The sequence below is a fragment of the Leptopilina boulardi genome, unplaced genomic scaffold, assembly GCF_019393585.1.
Source record: "Leptopilina boulardi isolate dan_hultmark-lab unplaced genomic scaffold, ZJU_Lbou_2.1 LbouV2_150, whole genome shotgun sequence".
In the NCBI taxonomy this organism is placed as follows: Eukaryota; Metazoa; Arthropoda; class Insecta; order Hymenoptera; family Figitidae; genus Leptopilina; species Leptopilina boulardi.
In genome coordinates this window covers 1777548-1790451 of record NW_026137697.1, presented here as the reverse complement: position 1 = coordinate 1790451, position 12904 = coordinate 1777548, and the positions used below count along the sequence as shown (strand labels likewise).

The 12904-nt window shown below is 29.8% G+C and overlaps 1 long non-coding RNA gene across 2 annotated transcripts in view; it reads left to right on the top strand.

Annotated features, from left to right (window-relative positions):
* The window catches only part of LOC127291689 (uncharacterized), a 114063-nt gene extending 101210 nt beyond the window's left edge, over positions 1-12853 (top strand). For both annotated transcript variants that reach the window (XR_007844644.1, XR_007844645.1), the window contains exon 9: positions 12672-12853. This is a non-coding gene — a long non-coding RNA (uncharacterized LOC127291689). The remainder of the gene's footprint in view (positions 1-12671) is intronic.
* The last annotated feature ends 51 nt before the right edge of the window (positions 12854-12904 follow it).

The following is a 12904-nucleotide window of genomic DNA, read 5'->3' as shown; positions in this document are numbered from 1 at the left end:
AGTTCCTATCAGCTTGAATTTTTGAAAAAAACGGGTTTTAAATGTTCAAAAATCGCGTTTTTGGCTATTTTGAGTACCTCTAGCACTGAAATAAAAGGTCGTAGAACCTTAAATTGAGGCTTAATGTTTCAACTATTATCCCCAAAAATGACCTATTTTGCACCATAATCTCAAAGTCATTTGTTATCATTTTTGATTCGCAAATATTAATTTTGTAAAAGTTTGAGCGCGTACCTTTAGCAAAGAAAAAAGGATCATAGAACCTTTTATTTGAACTTAAAATAAAATTTAAACTTTAGACTACAAGCCCTTAAAATTATATTATTCATTAATAACCTCAAAATTGTTGGTAACCAGTATTTAACTACAAAACTTATTTGGTAATATTTGAATAACTTTAGTCAATAAAACCAAAGGTAAGTGAACCTTTTTGTTGAGCTTCAATTCAATTTATCCCTTGACTGTAGTTCATAAAAATTACATTACTGCACCTTAACCTCAAGGACTAGATGTACGCGCTCAAACTTTTACAAAATTAATATTTCAGGGAATCAAAAATGGATAACAAATTACTTTGAGGTTATGGTGCATAAGATAGGTCATTTTTGGGGATTATATAGTTAAAACATTAAGCTTCAAATTAAGCCCAAGTGGAAGGTTCTACGACCTTTTGTTTTAGTGTTAGAGGTTAGAGGTACTCAAAGTTAGCCAAAAACGCGATTTTTGAACATTTTAAACCCGTTTTTCTTAAAAACTAAAGCTGATAAGAAATTTTCGTTTACGGAATGATAAAACCTATCAGAAACAGCACTGTTAGAAATGTTCTGAATTTTCCGTCAAAATTAAGATACAAAAGTATCATAATTTTCAAAATATTGTTACTGAAAGCTAAAGTCAGTTACTTTTAACGAAAATTTGCCAAACTTTACTTAAAAATACAAAATGTTACTGAAAATTCTAAATAAGTAACTGATTTCTAAGTTGCGTAAGGGGAAAACAAGTAACCGTATAACAGAAAATTTAAGACATTGTAACTGAAATTTTCGAAACAGTTTTGAAAAGAAAGAGATTTCCTGAAAATTACGAAACTGTAACAAAAATTCAAGTTACTTCAACAAAATTTGGATAAAAAATATAGTAAAGAAAAGTGTTAAAAATCTATTCTTGGAATTATATATGTTATTATTTTTTCTGTCATATAAAGAATATATATAAATATAACCTATATTAATACCAAAAACAAAATGCGTCTTAAAAATTGAATTTACCCAAAATAAGATTTATTGGATTAATTTAATATTTTCTCAAAACTTTGTTACAGCTTTAGGATTTTTACTAGTACGCACTTTAATTTGAATTATATAAAAGTAACTAAAGCATCACTGAAAATATTATTACAGTAATGAATTTTTAGTTACGTGATACTAAAATTTCATTCAGCAATAATCATGAGAATTACGAAACTGTAACAAAATTTTAAGGAACGTATTACCGAAGTTTTATGCAGTTACATGTTGCAGAAAATTTTAATCCAATTTTGATTATTTTAATACCAAAATGGATTAAAATAAGCAAAATTGGATTAAAACAATAAACGTTGCAGCTTATTTTAAATGCCTTTTAATTTTCTGTGTTGGTTACGCAATAACCAAAATTGCCTAACCAAACGATTTTGTTGCAAACAAATCTTTTTTCCGTGTAGTCGTGTGAACTTATTTTCCTTTTTTGTTATATATTTATGTCAGAAAAGGATATAAGGAAGGAGAAACGCATATCCTTCAAAAGCATCATTTTCCCATAAGATTTTTTTTGAGGGTATAAAACCAAATAATGCGTTTTTATATTTAAAAGTAAAAAAAAGTAACCTTCTTTTTTTTATTATATATATTATTCATATATATATATATATATATATATATATATATATATATATATATTGTGCACTAGATTTTTCAGTTTGTAACTTTTTGCTTCATTCTTTTCGTTCGCCTTCGCGGCGGTCCGCTAAAGGTCTTTTGACAATAATGTGGCGTGAAAAGGGGGCGAAGGATATCAAAAGCATGAGAATCTTTCAATGAGCAGATTTTACAGACAGAAGACACCCATATTTGTTACCAGAGAGAGGTGAATTCATTCAGTTCTTGTGTGAGATATGATTAATGTTTTTTTTATCCATCGAGAAAAATTAGTAAAAATAAATATTGATAGTCACATATATGAAAAAAGTATATCTGTATTACACGTGTGTGCAATTAACGATAAATTAAGTTATCAAAATTGTCGAAAAAAAAATAATATTTCTTTTTTTCCTTGTTTCAAATATAATTTCTAATTCCTCAGAAGGAGATGAAGTATATTTGAAATTTGAATTTCGTTTTCAATGATGAAACAATAATTCTCCAATGAAAACCAAAAACGATAGTAACAATCCCAAAAGTGTTACTGAAAAAAGTACCCAAGTTAAATTTGATACAGCGCCAAAATCTTCAAGTTTCTGTACATTTTCCTTATTGTAATTGATAATATCAAGCATTAATTCGTTATTTGTTATGTTATTCTGCCATTTTGAACGCACGCCAGATTCAATAAAGATTCTAATTAGTTGATCAATTCTCGGTTTGAATGGTGAACTTTTTTCCATTAATAATATTCTTCTTGCATTGAAAAGATTTTTGGTCAAAACTTTAGTGATTGGTTTTGCTGATGAATCTCTCAATACTTGTACTAATTTTTGTGCAAAAGCATTTAATAGCACACAAGACATATTTCTGTCTTTGACAAGCATTGGAATACATTGTGTTTCAACAAATTGTGATGTTATCATTTTCTTTTTTAATAGTTGCAAATCTTTTGTATCATAAACAAGTGTTTTGTAAAAATTAGGACCAATCATTGTAGTTAAATTTGATTGTGCCAAATCCATGAAAGAATTGATTTCATCATGATTCAAATTTTTTATTTGACTTGCAGTTAAACCAGTTAAAAAATCACTAGAACAGTAGAAGCCAATTGCTATGAGATATAAAAAGAAAATTCGATGACATACTTTTGTTGGTTCAATTGGTATTGATACTCCCAATAGAGTAGCTGCAATGTATTCTAATTTCCAAAATTTGTTTCCTATAAATGCCCACATTATAAAGACAAAGGCGACAAATAAAAGAATTTTTGAAAATAAAACATTTGCATCAAGATATTGTTCTTCGATAATATTGTGTGTAATTGGTACTAAAATACGAATTGACTCTGTTTCAATTGTTGCTGAATAATCGTATGATATATCAGAAGAAGCGGGTCGAAAATTTACATCCGATGCAATGAGAAAATTAAGATAATTATTTACCAGACCCCTTAAGAGTCCAGTGACATTTTTTCCTATAAACATTCCAACGACAGAATTTACATTCGAATGAATATAGGGTGTAAAATTCATTGCCTTAGAGAAACTGTAAAACATTTCCACATCTGCACCACTGCAGCTTGATAAATTTCCATTTTTATCATATTTCGCTAAACTGAATGGTGGATTAATATATAAACCAGCCGTAATTTGATAACCATAAAGGTTTAATAGCTTATTTGGAAACCAAATTTTTGTTGATGAACACTTTTTTCGAAAATAACTCCTTGTAAAAGGATTGTAATAGTGAACTGTTTTTATTTCAAAATTTTGAAAATATGATTTCGATTTTATTCTTATTTCTAAAATTGTAAAATCGAGAAATCGATTTAACAACCATATTTTTTCTAGAAATCCTTTGAAAGAAGTTTTTTGCTTGGTGAAAGAAATTAACAGTGTTTTAGGACGAACTTTAGCTGGTGAGAGTTGTGTTAAATACTTGAAAGATAGTGAAATCGATTTATCATCATTATCATCATCGAAGGAACTCACTAGTAGAAATATTGATGTTTCCCTTGGTATAGCAAATGATGATGCCTTCATTGAATTCGTTACTTCTTCGGATGACATGTTTTCAACATTAATTCGAATATAGGGGAAATTTTTTAATACTCTCACAATCTCATTGTTTTCAGTTGAAACAAAATTCGAGTTTTGTAACAACACCACTTGATATGGTTTTAAATTGTTTTTTATGTAACTTTTTATATTATTTCCACAGTTCTCAATGTTTATTTGTTCACTAGTGGTAATGAGGGAAAAAATGCTTACAATTTGAAAAATCATTTTTTTTTTCTACTTTTTTGAAATCGTATAAGAAAAAAAGTACCAAAAATGGTATTAAAACAATACGCAACGCACTTTGTATCCGTTAAGCTAAATATCTGTACAAATTTCTTTTTCTTTATACCTCTAGTTTATTCAAAAATATATGCTATGGAAATTTTTCTTTTTTTTTTACCAATACCTACTACAAGTGAAGTATTGTAAAATTTATATTTATTGAGGTTAAACATTTTTTTTCATCGTGTATATAATTTAAAAACAGTAACAATATTTGTTTAAAGGTCAAATATGAATTCTTTGTAAAAGAAAGATATCGATTTTCAGTTGTTTTTGCCAAGACCTTCAAAAGAAGGTTTTTCTATTAATATTTTCTTTTTAAATTAAAAAAACATTTGTGTTTTAAATTTCATTATTTTTTGTAAAATAAAAAAAGTTTTTATTTTCGAATTTAAACAACTAAGAAGAGACGCACACAATACTTTTAACTTATATATATACTTTTGTTTGTATTGTTAAAATTTTTTTTATGTATAGTAAAATTTTAAGGCGTTACACGATAGCACGTGTCGTGATTGTAGTTTATGGGGCGCTGATTGCAGGAGCGTGGGACGGTTTTGGCATGGTATTATAGAGTTGGTGTCTGTAAAATAGTTACCCCGCATTGGGATAATAGCCATTCACTTCTGTACTTAGAAATCCATTCCCGCGGCAGTGTTTTCGTCATCATTAAAATATGCATCATTTTAAATTCCATTTTCTTTTCTTATTTTGTAAAGAAAATATTTTCTATAAAAAAAAAATAATTTTTCTCTCAAAGAATTTTTTCTCCTCGATTAAATTTTTCTCTAATTTTCTTCTAATTTGGCTATAGAAAAATTTTTTCTCCCACCACTGCTATTAATCTTCCATATTCTTTTTATCTTAATCTTATATTCTTCAATATATATATAAATTTCCTGCAGAAAATTTTTGAATAAAAATTATTATTTGAAAAGGACAAATTTTTGAGAAAGAAATTTCCCAAGAGCAAGTTCCATCACACCAACTTTTTTTTCTTCAAAAATGAAGAGATCTCAATTATATTCATTGTCCTAAAGTCATTGGAGACATATATATACAAGTCCTCTCCAAGGAGGTATATGCGAGTAACTTGAAAATATTCAAAAATTATTTGCCTCTATGGGATCGCCTGCTGGTTGGATGATCAATTGAGCTGTCTGGAGAACTGAAGCACAAGAGAATTGACCATTTTTCGACGGAGAGAGAGGTCAATGAAATTCGCGATCTATTGCCTTTTTCGAATTGTGAAAAATGTAAATATAAGTTTGACGACGTAACTTTTTTTTTCCAATGACTATGTTCATTGTTACATGAACTCCTTTAGTGAAAAAAAATACTCGCTGTGGGATCAGACTCTAGGGACCGTACGAGTTTTTATGATTTAAAATCGCTAACTGACTGTAAAATCGCTATATGTCTGTGTGAAGGACGCCCAGGGGATTCCCCCAGGACCTCGATTAATTGTTACCATTCAACTCTTTCTCACGAAGGCGAGGTTCGTTGTCCTTTTTTTAAAAAAATGTATTTTTCATCTTTCGGGATGTTGAAATTTTTTTGAAATAATGTGCCCAATCGAATGCATGTTATTGAAAATATATTTTGCGCTGAAAAAATATTTAAGTCCTGCGAAGTGTGGTTAAAAAAAACCAAATATAGCCCAGGAAGGGAAATTTTGTCCTAAGTTTAAGATTTTTAAGACCTGCGCGCACTGTAAAAAGAAAATACGAAAATAGTATTGATTTTAGGTATCAAAATAGAACCAAAATGACAATTTATTACACTGAAAAAAATTCCTAGGCGATTTAGCTAGGATATTAAAAATTACCGACGTAGGAGTCTACATTACCGACTGATAGTAAAACAGGAAGATAAAAATTACCGACATAGAAATCTACATTACCAACTGATGGTAAAACAGAAAAATAACTCCTAGTCACTAGAGGAACCCACGAAAAATCATAGAATGTTATTAAGGCAAGGATTTTATTGGGATAAATCCTAGTTAATGTGACTGATTTTTAGTGGGTTCCTCTCGTGACTAGATAAGCCTATAATCGCCTATAGGATTTTTTTTCAGATACCTATAAAGTCGGTATTAAATTAACGATTTTGTAATAATATAATAACACACGAAAAAAAGTAGAATTTTTTACCCCAAAATCGGTATAAAAATTACCTGCAACAAATTTTAACCTAGTTGAGGGCGCCACCGTCTATGTGAATTAGCATTGGTGAAAATTACCCGCAACAAAATTTATCCAGCGTTTTTTCTGTGAATTTGATTTTATAATAATTTATGATTGGACCAACTAGAAATTTTGCCCAAATTCGGTTTCCGCATTTTTTTTTTTTTTTTTTTTTTTTTTTTTTTTTTGCTGCGACTATTACTCATGCATAGACGTATTTTGACAGCTCGCTTAAATTCACAGAAGCTGCAGTTTACCCTCCTACAGGAAAAGTCAGAACTTATTTTACAATTTGCTTGAGGCGTGGTAGGCGTGATTCTGTGGCCAGGTGATTAATTTCTTACAGGTTCTCGTGGGAGAAGGTATACTATAACAGACATCTTGGTGTCCAGTTCATATGCGTCTCTGACAGGTCTTCTCCACCTGATGCGATAAAACCCATTCATATATATATTTATGCATATATTTAATTGTTAAATAATTAATTATATTTTTACCTACAACTATTAAAGAGATTATACAGGGTGTTTCAAAAGTATGGAAACTTGCAAATATCTCGAAAAGTACGAATTTTCGTAAAAAATGTTCAATACAAAAGTTGTTCCAAACAAAAAGATCTACATTGTTGAAACCAAAAAATTGGGCCCCGGGCCCAATGTTGGGTCCTACAATGAAAAAAGTAGTTTTTTTAAATGAGACCACTAATTTTGAATATCAAATTCGTAATCCCCATGAAATTCTGCGTTCAGACATGTGGTATAAGTGCCCAAAATATTGGGCCCAATCCAAGATAGTGGGCCCAACATTTTTCGACAAACAAAAAAAAATGTTTAAAATCGTATCTTTGGGGGTTTTTGGGGTCACAGGATTACAAAATTCAAAGCTACTTTTCAAATTGGGCACAGAGCCCAATGTAGGATTCCGCGGCCCAATGTAAGGCCCACAGTAAAAAAATTAGTTGTCTAAAATAAAACCCACTAATTTTTAGTATCCATTTCGTAATCGTCATGAAATTCTGGATTTAGTTTTGTAGTACAAATGCCAAAAATATTGAGCCCAATATTTTTGGCATTTAGACTTATTTTTTTACTGTGGGCCTTACATTGGGCCGCGAAATCCTACATTGGGCTCTGTGCCCAATTTGAAAAGTAGCTTTGAATTTTGTAATCCTGTGACCCCAAAAACCCCCAAAGATACGATTTTTTAAATTTATTTCTTTGTCGAAAATGTTGGGCCCGATATCTTGGATTGGGCCCAATATTTTGGGCACTTATACCACATGTCTGAACGCAGAATTTCATGGGGATTACGAATTTGATATTCAAAATTAGTGGTCTCATTTAAGAAAACTACTTTTTTCATTGTAGGGCCCAATTTTTTGGTTTCAACAATGTAGATCTTTTTGTTTGGAACAACTTTTGTATTGAACATTTTTTACGAAAATTCGTACTTTTCGAGATATTTGCAAGTTTCCATACTTTTGGAACACCCTGAATACTTTTGGCCCCTATAATCTAATTTGTTTCATGAACTTTGAGGTTATGGCATATCTTATCATAAATGAGAATGATATATATCAGTAAATATAACAACCTTGAGAAGTGATAGATGTTGATCGTTCTTGTTGGCAAGACCAATTAAGTTTTCCTTTTGGATCTGAGAAGCGCAGACTATAAACGTTTACACCTGAACTCATCGTCGTCGCGTGTGTGTGCAGAAAGTGAGGGGAAAAAAAAAGATTTTAAAATGGTTGTGGGATTGAATGAAAGCAAAAGAGACATATATATATATAGAAGAAGTGTGGCACTAGTGTGAGAAAGAAAAGACTATATGGGCTCAGGATTTGGTCGCAGTTAATTGCTAGCATTTAATGAGAGCTCTTTGACGTGCCGCTGACCGCCATATTCTTATATATATATACAAAACCACGCGCAAGTTTAGCAAAACGTAATGGGTAAAAGCTTCGCTGGTTCATATATATATACCATATAACCATACAAAAACCGACAAATATAAAAGCCGCAAATGACCATTATGCTTACACACCAAAAACCAATAAACGATTATGAATAAGACGTTTCAGAGAAAATTAAAAGGCATTAAAATAAGCTGCAAAACGCTTATTATTTTAATCCAATTTTGCTTATTTTAATCCATTTTGGTATTAAAATAAGCAAAATTGGATTAAAATAATAAGCGTTGCAGCTTATTTTAATACCTTTTAATTTTCTGTGTTGTTATTCGAATTATTTTTGAAAATGGTCCTGCTGGTTTATAATTAATTAAATTTAACTAATTTTGAATTATAGAAATTAAACAGAAGCCAAATTGTAATTTTTTTTCGGTGTATTGGTACGATTGGTTGCGATTACCATTTCGTTAGTAAGATTATTTTTGTTAATTTGTATTAGTTACTGTTACCATTTAGTTAGTCTAACCATTTTGTTAGTAAGGTAACTAATTAGTTATTCCATTAAACTAATTTAACTAATAAAATAGTTATGCCAACTAATAAAAATGGTAACCACTAATAAATTAGCGCAGTTTAGTTTACTATATAACTAAAAATGGTAAGCAACCAATCTTTTCTCTCCATAATATAAAATTGTAATTTACAAGATATAAAATATCCCACACTGAAAAAAGGGTTTGGTATTGACAACCAAACGTTTGGTTGGTATTTAAGCAACCAAATTTTTTTTGTTGAATCAACAAAATTTTGGTTGTCCCAATCAAACTTTAGTTAGGACAACGCAAAAATCGTTTTTCTAATTTTGGTTGTGTCAAACAAATTTTGGTTGAGACGCAATTAAAATTTTGTTGATTCAACATAAAAATTTTGGTTGCTTAAATACCAACCAAACGTTTGGTTGTCAATACCAAACCCTTTTTTCAGTGCAATGTAGAACAATATATATTTTTACCGTTTTTTTTTATTGCACTGAGAGAAAAGATTGGTTGAGGTTACCATTTTTTAGTTAGTAAACTTTGATACTAATTTATTAGTTGGCTTAACTAATTAGTTTATTGGAATAACTATTCAATTAGTTATCTTACTAACTAAATGGTAAGAGTAACTAATAAAAATTAACAAAAATACTCTTACTAATAAAATGGTAATCGCAACCATTTCTCTCAGTGTGGAGTTCATTTTCAGTAACATGAAGTTGTCAAACGCATAGAAAAAATTTTGCTGTGGCAGTAAATTTGTTATTCGAATTATTTTTGAAAATGGTCCTGCTGGTTTATAATTAGTTAAATTTAACTAATTTTGAATTATATAGAAATTAAACAGAAGCCAAATTGTAATTTTTTTTCGGTGTATTGGTATACGATTGGTTGCGATTACCATTTCGTTAGTAAGATAATTTTTGTTAATTTATATTAGTTACTGTTACCATTTAGTTAGTCTAACCATTTTGTTAGTAAGGTAACTAATTAGTTATTCCATTAAACTAATTTAACTAATAAAATAGTTATGCCAACTAATAAAAATGGTAACCACTAATAAATTAGCGCAGCTTAGTTTACTATATAACTAAAAATGGTAAGCAACCAATCTTTTCTCTCCATAATATAAAATTGTAATTTACAAGTTTAAAATATACCAATGTAGAACAATATATTTTTACAATTTTTCTATTGCACTGAGAGAAAAGATTGGTTGAGGTTACCATTTTTTAGTTAGTAAACTATATGCTACTAATTTATTAGTTGTTACTATTTTTATTGGTTGGCATAACTGTATTATTAGTTGGTTTAACTAATTTGTTGGAAACCACTAGTTTGTTGGAATAACTATATATTCAATTAGTTATCTTACTAACTAAATGGTAACAGTAACTAATAAAAATTAGCAAAAATACTCTTACTAACAAAATGGTAATCGCAACCATTTCTCTCAGTGTGGAGTTCATTTCGAGTATAACATTAAGTTGTCACACGCATAGAAAAATTTTGCTGTGGCAGGGAACTATTTGCTGTGACCATTTCGTTAGTAAGATTATTTTTGTTAATTTATATTAGTTACTGTTACCATTTAGTTAGTCTAACCATTTTGTTAGTAAGGTAACTAATTAGTTATTCCATTAAACTAATTTAACTAATAAAATAGTTATGCCAACTAATAAAAATGGTAACCACTAATAAATTAGCGCAGCTTAGTTTACTATATAACTAAAAATGGTAAGCAACCAATCTTTTCTCTCCATAATATAAAATTGTAATTTACAAGATTAAAATATATCCCACACTGAAAAAAGGGTTTGGTATATTGACAACCAAACGTTTGGTTGGTATTTAAGCAACCAAATTTTTTTTGTTGAATCAACAAAATTTTGGTTGTCCCAATCAAACTTTAGTTAGGACAACAAAAATCCTTTCACAGAAAATTAAAAGGCATTAAAATAAGCTGCAACGCTTCTTATTTTAATCCAATTTTGCTTATTTTAATACCAAAATGGATTAAAATAAGCAAAATTGGATTAAAATAAGAAGCGTTGGAGCTTATTTTAATGCCTTTTAATTTTCTGTGTTTTTTCTAATTTTGGTTGTGTCAAACAAATTTTGATTCAGACCAATAAAATTTTGTTGATTCAACAAAAAAAATTTTAGTTGCTTAAATACCAACCAAACGTTTGGATGTCAATACCAAACCCTTTTTTCGGTGCAATATGTAGAACAGTTTTTTACAGTTTTTTTTTATTGCACTGAGAGAAAAGATTGGTTGAGGTTACCATTTTTTAGTTAGTAAACTTTGATACTAATTTATTAGTTGTTACTATTTTTATTGGTTGGCATAACTATATTATTAGTTGGTTTAACTAATTAGTTTGTTGGAATAACTATTCAGTTAGTTATCTTACTAACTAAATGGTAAGAGTAACTAATAAAAATAAGCAAAAATATACTAACAAAATGGTAATCGCAACCATTTCTCTCAGTGTGGAGTTCCTTTTTTAGTAACATGAAGTTCTCACACGCATAGAAAAATTTTGCAGTGGCAGCAAATTACGTTAGCTAATATATATGTTAAGGGACAGCGAACAAATTTGCTGTGGGGTCAAAAAAGTTTGCTGTGACTGTAATTGTTTTTTAAAATTAAGACTGATATTGTTTATCACAGCAAACTTTTTCGTTGTCATATAGCAAAAAATTTAGCTGTGGTTACTAATTTTTATAGATCCGATAGCAAACATAGCATCTGTAAGCAATTCTTTTTTTTCCGTGCAGTTAACTCTGTTAGAACAAATTTACAATTGATTATTTCATAAAGCTGTATTTTTAGCTTATTTCTTTATATAAATTATTTCATCTTTTCTATATATTTCCATCAGATAAAAATAAATATATATATATATGAAAAAACTTCCGAATACAATAAATCTTACGTGATCCCAATTTTTTAAATCTTTAGAAATTGTTAAAAAATCGTTTTTGAATGATTTTTGAGGACCAATGGCTTTTGAGCTGTCCACAATATTAAGAATTAGTGCGCAAATTGAGACTGGCATTTGAAAGCCACAGCATCCGGAAGTCGTAAGTGTCCTACATTTTGAAAGACGATCGAATGTTTGACAAGTGACTTTTTGAGATTACTATATATTTAATGTGGGTTTTTTTTTTATTGTGTAGATATATATATATATGTGACACCCACCGTCATTCAATTTAATTCACACCCATCCTGTTTCCCACAATGGAACATGGACCACACGCAGGTAGAAGTGAAGCAAAAGTCTCTAGTGTAGATATATATAAGTTACAAGGGAGCATAATAGCACCTCCAAATCTATTATTCCATAAAGCATATCAACCCCTCAGAAAACGCGCGGTGTCCCATGCCCAGTTTACCCAACAATCGTTCTATTGACAATTGCGGTCACTAAATCAAAAAATGGCGGCACTTTGTCGGCAACTTTGAAAATGGCGACTCAAGTCTTTTTCTCGCAGTCACATCGTTTTCATTGTCAAATCTTATGATTTGAGTGGTTTCAAACACGTCGTTTACAATGCAAATGACGATGGCAGAATAAAGGACCCACCGCGGATTTTCGACCATTTGGGAAAAAAAAAAAAAAAAAAAAATGTGACTTTGCCCCCGAATTTTTTTTTACGGCAGGGATCTTCGTGTGTGACAATAAGAAATGTTGTGTCAATTATCCACTATAATTACTTTATTTTTTATCCACTGAAAAAATTTTATTTTATTTATTAATAATTTTATTTTTTTCTGTCAGTGCCCAAACCTTGAAGGACGTGGACGAAGAAAAGTGGTCCCAGCATACTGCCGTATATTTTTTTTTGTAATTTTTTTTTTTAAATACGGTATAGTTGTGGCTCCCGATCTCCGCAGAAGTGCAATCAAGAGGGAGGGATCTTCGGGAGTGGCCCAGAAAATGCAATGCAATCGACGTGGGATTCACCGAACGGTGAGTCATTTTTTATTAATTTTTTATTATTTTTATTTAAC